Source organism: Natrix helvetica, assembly GCF_964273705.1.
Source record: "Natrix helvetica genome assembly, chromosome: 1".
Classification (NCBI taxonomy): domain Eukaryota; kingdom Metazoa; phylum Chordata; class Lepidosauria; order Squamata; family Natricidae; genus Natrix; species Natrix helvetica.
In genome coordinates, this window is record NC_138548.1 from 47,740,548 (window position 1) to 47,749,568 (window position 9,021).

General features: G+C 44.4%; 1 long non-coding RNA gene across 1 annotated transcript; it reads left to right on the forward strand.

Annotated features, from left to right (window-relative positions):
• The first annotated feature begins 5,562 nt into the window (after positions 1-5,562).
• Positions 5,563-8,188, forward strand: LOC309388905. Its single transcript, XR_014174865.1, has 3 exons — positions 5,563-6,035; positions 6,127-6,365; positions 6,809-8,188. It is a non-coding gene; the product is annotated as an uncharacterized lncRNA (long non-coding RNA).
• Positions 8,189-9,021: the final 833 nt, after the last annotated feature.

Consider the following 9,021-nt stretch of genomic DNA (forward strand, 5'->3'; position numbering starts at 1 on the left):
CGCATAGCCAGACGTTATGCTTTTAGGCAGAGGACCTAGAGAGAAGGGGAATCTGTGAGCAATTACATGGCTTCCCTCAGAACAGCGGCCCTGCACTGTGACTTTCCTGTGCTGGATGATGCCCTGTTAGAACAGCTGGGTTGTGGTATCAAAGACCTCAGACTTCAGCAGCGCTTGCTGGCATGAAAAGAGCTGAGCCTTCAGGCAGTTGTGGATGAAGCCACGGCATATGAAATGTCGGACAAATCCACCACAGAAATTCAGACATTTCTGTCACCAGCCACCCATGCCAGTAGGGGCCATGCTGTCCACCACGAAGAAGACGACGAAGAAGACTTCTCAGACGAGGAAGAGATTAGCCACCTCAAACTGGCCACCAGAAAAAAACAGACTCAGGCTGATTTTTTACCACAGGCGGGTTGCCTGAGTTGTGGCGGGAACCATGCAAGGTCAGTCTGCAGGTTCAAAGCCGCAATATGCCGTCGGTGTGACAGGAAAGGACATTTAGTCAAGGTCTGCAGAGGGGCCATGCCAATCACTGACCCACTTCCGGAGCGCACCTTGTCTAGACAATTCGTAAGAAGACTTCCGGAACACCGCAAAGACTGCTTTGCCATCGCAGGTGACCAGCAGCACCCTGATTGGGCTATCAGCCATGCGTCCCTGACTAAGCCTACCCATAAGATATACCTGACTGTGCACTTAGAGGGAGAGCCCTGCAAGATGGAAGTGGACACTGGCTCTTCCAAATCCCTGGTCTTTTGGGCTACTATCAAACGGATAGTGCCCAGTCTGACCAAAGCTCAACTCAGACAGTGCGTACTTAGCCTCAGAGACTATCAAGGACAGCCAATACCCATTGTGGGTTGTGGCACATTCACCATAGCCAGCAATAACTTCCAGGGGCCTCTTCCCCTCATCATTGTATATGGCCATTTGCTCAGCCTCCTGGGGCTTGACTGGTTCTCCGCATTGGGGTTCAACATCTCTGGCATCCACTCCATTGTTACAGATTCCTTCACTGCGCTGGCCAGCGAGTTCACGGACGTATTTGACAACAAGCTTGGTAAATATAAAGGACCCCCATTTCTTTTAACTTGGACCCCCAGGTGGCGCCAATACGTCTAAAACCCAGGAGAGTGCCTTTTGCTCTTCGGCCCAAAATAGATTTAGAGCTAGATAAATTAATAGCACAAGGAGTGCTTGAAGCAGTAGACCACTCCCCCTGGGAGACCCCCCATAATAATACCTATTAAGCAGGATGGTAGTATTGAATTTGCAGGGATTTTAAATGCACCATTAATAAAGGATTGCAAGCCGACCCTTACCCAGTGCCAGTGGTTCAACAACTGCTCTATTCCTTGGGCCAGGGAAACATTTTTGCCAAGTTAGACTTGGCACAAGCGTACCAGCAGTTCCCGGTGGATGAAGCCACTGCCATGGATCAAACCATCGTAACGCACCGGGGACCTTTCAAACGTAAATGTTTGCAATTTGAGGTCAGTGTAGCCCCGGGTATTTTCCAGAGCCTAATGGAGTGGTGCTGCCAGGGGTGGTACCCTATTTCGACGATGTGCTTATATCCGCTTTGGATCAAGCTGAGCTCGTTGATAAATTAAGAGCAGTCCTGACCCGTTTCCGCCAAGCGGGGCTGAAACTCAAACAAGAAAAGTGTAGGATAGGGGTCCCCAATGTAGAATTTTTGGAGTATCTAGTTGATTCCAAAGGCATCCACCTACTCCGTCCAAGGTAGAGGCAATTAAGAAAGCCCCCCCACCCTCCTCTAAGGCTGAACTGCAAGCCTTTCTGGGGCTGCTTAATTTTTACTCCATTTTTTTACCCCATAAGGCATCTTTGGCAGAGCCTCTTCATAGGCTCCTGGACTCCAAGATGCCCTGGCATTGGGGATCTAAGGAAGCCCAAGCCTTTAGGGCAGTTAGGATGTCGTTACATCCAAATTTTTATTAGTGCAATGCAGTGATCGCCTCCCATTAACTTTGGCGTGCAATGCATCGCCTTATGGCATTGGGGCCGTTCTGAGTCCTATCCTACCTAATGGCTCAGAAGCCCCAATTGCCTATTATTCGCGCATGCTCTCAGCAGCTGAAAGAAATAACAGCCAGCTGGATAAGGAGGCCCTAGCTGCTATAGCAGGGGTAAAGCGGTTTCACGATTATGTTTCTGGTCGTTTCTTTCACTTAGTGACCGACCATAAACCCCTCTTGGGTCTTCTGGCGGGGGATCATCAGACTCCTCAGATTTTGTCTCCAAGTATGTCCAGATGGACAGTCTTTCTAGTGGTGTATAATTATCAGCTACAATATAGGCCAGGAAAAAACCTGGGCACGCTGATGTCCTCAGTCACTGCCCTCTGCCAGCACCTGTTTTGGACCCTGCTCCTACAGTTTCGGTCCTCTAAATTGAAGAGTTGGCCATGCCAGTATCTGCCTGGGATATTGCCAGGCTCTCTGCCACAGACTCCATATTGGATCAAGTTTTGGACTGGGTGCACAGGGGGATGGCCACAGGGGCCAGTAGATCCTGAGTTTCACCCCTATTATATACGGCAGCATGAGCTGTCCATCCTTAATGGGTGCCTGTTATGGGGCAATAGGGTGGTAGCTCCCCCGAAGCTTCGGTCGCCAATTTTAAGTTGCCTGCACACTGCTCATCTGGGCATTGTGCACATGAAGGCTTTGGGCCGAAGCTACGTCTGGTGGCCCAACATTGACCAGGAAATAGAAAATTAGGTAGCCACCTGCCAGCAGTGCCAGCAATCTAGATCAGCTCCTCCTTCTGTGCCCATCAGGGAATGGGACATGCCCCGGGCTCCATGGGCACGATGGAGCCATTTGGAGTTCGCCGGCCCATTCTTAGGGCAGAACTTCTTGGTCCTTGTAGATGCCTACTCAAAGTGGGTGGAGCTGGCACTCATGCCATCCACCACTTCGGAGGCCGCAATTAGGGTGCTGGGGAGGCTATTCGTGACTCATGGGTTGCCTGACATGGTAGTGACTGACAATGGGCGCCAGTTCACGTCGGCACCCTTCCAGATGTTTTTAGGCTGGCATGGCATACGACACGCTCCGATAGCCCCGTTCCACCTGGCCGGAAATGGCCTGGCAGAACGAACCGTCCAGTCGGCTAAAGAGGAATTGGGCTGCCTGGGGCCAGGGAATTGGCACAACAAACTGTCGTAATACCTCCTGGCACAGCATACAACCCCGTGCCCAATCACCAAGCATAGTCCCGCAGAACGGCTTATGGGTCGTTGGCTCCAGACAACCCTGGACCGGCTACACCCCGCTAATGCAGCAGAGAAAAGCCCCCTCGCAGGCAATTCCACACGGGCCTTTAATGCGGGAGACCCAGTCTACGCCCATAACTATGGGCCAAACCAAGGTGGTTTCCCGGACAAATTACGCAACTAACTGTACTGTACTGTTATAAGGTCCAGCTCAGTGATGGGCAAATGTGGCGCCGACACATCAACCAGCTCAGATGGCGAGCCACAAGCGCAGCAGACCAACACCCGGTGCAGGCCCAATATATGATTGTTAGAGCCAATACATCTATCTATTACTTATGGGACTGACCTTATTGTTAAACACATGGATAGGACTTATTTATAAATATGACAGATCAATTCTGAAGATTTTAAGTTTGAGAGAGGAATTCATATCCAACACTGATAAGATCAGGTGCTGTATTTGCTTTTCTGAGCAATTGCACTTCCTTTGTGAACATCCTGAAAAAGTAAAAGTCATATCTGTTGAATAATACTAAAAGTAGAGGTTTCCCTTTTCCATTTGTTTCCGACTCTAGGGAGCAGTGCTTATCTCTGTTTCTGCTGTTTCTTAGCAGAGGGAGCCAGCGTTGTCTGAAGACATTTCTGTGTTCACGTGGCCAGCATGACTATATGCCGAGGCACATAAAATGCTATTACCTTCCCATCGAGGTGGTACCTATTTATCTACTTGCATTTACATGCTTTCAAACTGCTAGGTGGGCAGGAACTGGGAAACCCTGTTGCACAGCATTCGGGTCTGAAACATTGGTGGGTTGCAAATATTTTTACTACCGGTTTGGGTGCACTCCCACACGTACTTGCGGGCAATACTTCTGTGCATGCGCAGAAGCGTCCAGGCGGGGCCTTCTGCCGCCACTTATACCGGTTCGGCTGAACCAGGCCAAACAGGGAGCAACCCACCACTGTTCTGAAACCTGGGCTGTCGACTTTCCAGCCCACAAGTGCCTTAACTACTGAGCCATCGCACCCCTCATCTGATTAATACAAGGCCACACAATATTGTGTACATAATCTTTCTAGTTCTCTAGAATTTTTCATCTGGGAAAAAAATTGAAAACACCACCAAAAGTGATTCAAAAACAGAATGAGAGCTGAACACGGGTTGGTTTTAGGTTGGATAAAAATGTTCAAATTTGACTTGTGCCACCTTTAAACCAACCCCTTTATTTAGAGATATCAAAGGGAAATGAAGTGTATGGGCAAATATTACTAATTTATCTGCCTAAAATTCCCTTCCGCTATCACAAATGAGTTATTGGTAAGCCATTTGATTTTATTGCTGGAGGTTTTGCTTCATCGGTACAAATAAACAAAATCTGCACTATATCTTCTCAAATGCAGTTTTCTGGTGATGGGATCAGATTTTATTGCTGTTTAAAAGGCTGAAATAAAGGAAAACCTGGCTATTCTTCATCAACATTCCAAAGTAAGGGAGCTTCTTATCCATTATATTTATTGCATTATGGGGGCTGTGAGTGTTACAAGTTTCTGGTGGGAAATACAGCCACTGGGATGCATTTCTTATTTATCTCTGCTACTTTTAAAAATGCCTGTCCCCAAGCTTGGACAATCAGGAGAAAATGTTACTGTGCAGAAGGAAATTTTGCTTAGTTTATCTGACAGGCAGATTTCTCCACGAGTTTTATAGGGATACGTTCTGTCCAAAGACATTCTACAGAATCGTTTTCACTCGATTTTCTTTGACTTTGCTGTAGCAATCTATAAAAAAGATACATGTAAACTCCAGATGCTCATTATATTTAGTAAACACACATTTCATATAAAGCAAAGCTATGTCAAGTGACAGCACCCGAGCTGAAGCTAGCCTAGACTGTCAAGACAAATACTCTCAGCCGCCGTGGTATGAATCCAAAAACGAAGCAGCGTCCGCGCCAAAGAAGCGAAGCTTTTGCATGATCAATTAATTTAAGGGAAGGGATTACATCTCCTCGCGGAGGGTTACCCGATTTTTTCAATCAGTGGACCAACCCATAAGGCATCTGATTGCCGAGGCGTCTTCTCTGGGTATTTTGTGAACCGCTTTCTGATTGGTCGGCGGGACTCTGCAATGGTTGGCACAGAAGAGTCGGGCTCCTGGATTGGTGGCCTTGCACCTGCAATGCGTCAAGGAACGATGCAGACATGAATGTGCTGGAGAGAGTTTTGTATGAATGGCTGAACCCGAAGAGAGACAGGAAGGAGGCGAGAGGGAACTAGGGAGGCTGCGGGCCTTGGGGAACGGTGGGTGACGGGGCGGGTTGGCCCAAAAAATTCAAAGGTGACCGCAGAGCCTCTCTGCGGCTGCACGGACAGGCACGGGGAAGACCTCCCCTCCCCTGGGCGTTTGCAGCAAGGGAGTCCGGGGTTGGGCTGCCTCCCCGGCAGGGAGAGGAAGGGAAGGGAAAGGCAGGGCGTTCATTCCTTCCCTTCCAGGGGGAAAGGCGCTTGTGCCCGACAACCACCAGCAACTCCCTCTTGCCTCGCTGCCGAGGCGAGCATTTCGGACAGCAGCCCCCTCGCTTGAGAGCTGGGACGGCGATTGCAGACGAAGGGCAGACCCATCCCCATTTGCTTGGCCAACCGTGGGTCGCCACGTGTTTTTCCCGCGGAGAAAAACGCGGCTTCGCCTTGGGGGAACGATCCGTTTCTCTCCCGCACTCGGCATCTGCACGACGCCAACCGAGAAACGCCTCAGCTTGGAAAGGCTCGGTTGGCCGGACGAGGCGTAACCGCGCCCGGAACTCTTCGGCCTTTTTGGCCGAAGGAGGCTGGCTGGGTGTCGTTCAGCCTCCAAGCTGGAGCCGGCTGGGAATAAGACCGGACAGAACAAGTTTTGAACAGAGACCAGGAACTATTCTTTACTGTCCTTTTCGTTGTGCAACCTAATTTTAAAAAAAGGGAGTCCTGCTTGTCTGGTTGCATACACAAACACACAAAGAATCTCAGGTTGGGGGTAAGGGCCGGTCAGCAATCAGCCTGTGAATGTAAGACTTTCACTGCAGTTTCGTGACTGAAATATGTATGTAAGACGCAGCACATGCAGAAGTGCTTTCATGTAAGTCCTCTTACATCAGATTGTGAATGTTGGATTTATACCTTAAAATGTTCCGTGTACATATGCATAACTTGACTATAAATCAGACTCAACCAATTTCCTTTCTTATTTTCAGTATTTACATTTGGTCTTGTCACTTGGAAAATAGATAGCCGGTTCCTAAGTTGCTTCTTTGCAATCCTTCCCTCCACACACACACACACCCAAATTTACTTAGTAATGTCACCTAGTGCAGTAGTATCATTTTATCAATATATGGTTTAAAAAGTTTAAATGAAAAATGATCGTGGTATCAGATTATTTTACTGGTACAAATGACATTAAAACCATAGATGCTTTTCTGTATTGTCTTTTTTCCCCAAGTGAAATATTGATGAGATATACAGGAGATTCCTGAAGGACTGAAGTACCTGTTGAGAATGTAATTGGTTGCTGTTTTTCAGAGGAGCAACTGCAGTGGAAAATGGGTCTCTGGCATCTTGGGTACCATGGAGATTTCCAAAAGATGTTCCCATCTCTGCCAAATAGCCTCTTCCAACAGAATATTAAAGATGAAGGAACGATACTCTCCAGTCAATTACAAAACAGGAATGATGATAATAGCAGAAACTTTCACATTGGAAAAAAAAACAATATAGAAGTGGAACTTGCAACAAAATTTTACAATGAAGATGTTCAGCTGTGTCTTATTTCACATACACACCTGCTACATAGTTTGCAAGTTGAGATTTAATCATTATATATTCAAAAACATATGCCTCTAGAAAAACATGGAAGTATCCAATTTAATTAATGTTTGTCATATACTTGTATACTAAAGTTGTCACAATTTAGAATCTGCAGATTACCTTGAATTTGTTCTACAGGGGAAAGGATTATAATTCATTGAATGATCAAACAAAATTCATGGTATACAAGTGTATAAGTATATTATAAGATGGCACCATCACTGAAATTTATTAGATATATGTAGCTCTGCCATTTTATTGAGCCTATTTGGTACTATCAAAACAAAATATAACAATAATATCATGATAATAATACATTTATAATTCTTATGTTGTCAGATTGTCATTGGGATTATTACTGGAACTTTCTCCACTATTTATATTTTTTTTCAGAAAGATGACTCGTTTGAGGTTTTTTGGTGTGAATGTTTTATGTATTTGAACATCTTTGTTTGAATACAATATTGTTGTATATTCTGTTGTATATCAGAAGGCTACAGTTCTTCAAAAATAATTGGTATCCAGTATTTTAATTTTCACAGTAAGAAACATTTTTGTAATAAAAGAAGAGCTTCAAGCATAATGTTATAAAGCCAGTAGGGATGACATATTATTTTGATGAACAATATCAGTGGATTGGGGAAGGTTTCCATTTCAAAATGCTGAAGTAATAGCGAAGTCTCATGAGTTCAACTGGCAATTGTTTGACTCACAGTTTTGAAAATTTGATATTACTGAATAATATTGGCAATATATCCCAAAGAACTGAACAAATAAAATTTCTTTTGTTTTCTTGCTGGAGGGGATATTAAGCACTAGCCAATTTATTTTAAAATATTTCATCTAACAACATAAAGCAGTTTTTTCTGATATTAGCAGATTACAATTCTGGAGAAGATATTTTTCCTGCCAAAACAATGTTTGTGCTTTTCAAAAACAAGTCACATCTTTCCACTCATGTATGCTTCTTGGCAAACAACTATGCAAAGTTTTAAAAACAAACTTTTAAAAAGAAAAAGTAAAATCACAAATCTTATTGATGACCAAAAATGGAAAAAATGTCAAATTGTTTAACAACCACAATAAAATGCAAGAATAAAAGTGAAAAAGTAAAATCATCCAATAGAATCATCATAGCAAATTTGCATCTTATTAAAAATTATATTTTGGGAGGGTCTGAATACCATATTTTTTGGAGTATAAGACGCACCTAGATTTTGGGGAGGAAAACAAGGGGAAAAAAATCTGCCTCCGCCTCCCAGCAATTTGCCTCCTTACCACAAACAGTACAGACAATATATTATATACTGTTTGTAGTGGTACATTTCACACTATACTTGTACAGATGCTGTTAAAATGTGCTTTCTGGAAGTATAGTTATTCCCTGCTATTTAAAAGAATAGCACTTTTTAAAACAATACCACTGGGCCTCTTCAGATCATGCATTTATTTTAAAAGGCTTCTTTATTTTGTTATGTCGTCTAGAACAATAATGCAGTGTTTAAAAAAATAAGTCTAATAATTTTAACATTCTATAGGCATTTATAGTTGTTGACTTACCTCCTTGCAGCAAATAGCCTGAATAGCACAAGAAAAAAAAATCTGCCTCCCATCAATTTGCCATGTGGAGCAAACAGCTAGTTTCACTTTCAATTTCTCCGGATCATCAGCTGTTAGAGGCTGCAGGGATTGTTATAGGTCAGTGGTGGGCAACCTTTTTTTTCAACTGAGCCAAATCTCGCTAAAACCACGATTGAAATTTATTTTGAGAGCCACATTATTAAAACCGAAAATACATAGGATGGTACACTGTTTTTAGTTTCAATAAACTCTGGCATTTGAAGCATGCAAGTCTTAAAGCTGTCAAGTTGCAAGACCCTCGCACCCCAACCCTTTAGAAAAAAAAACCCAGGGTCTTCAAACCTGAC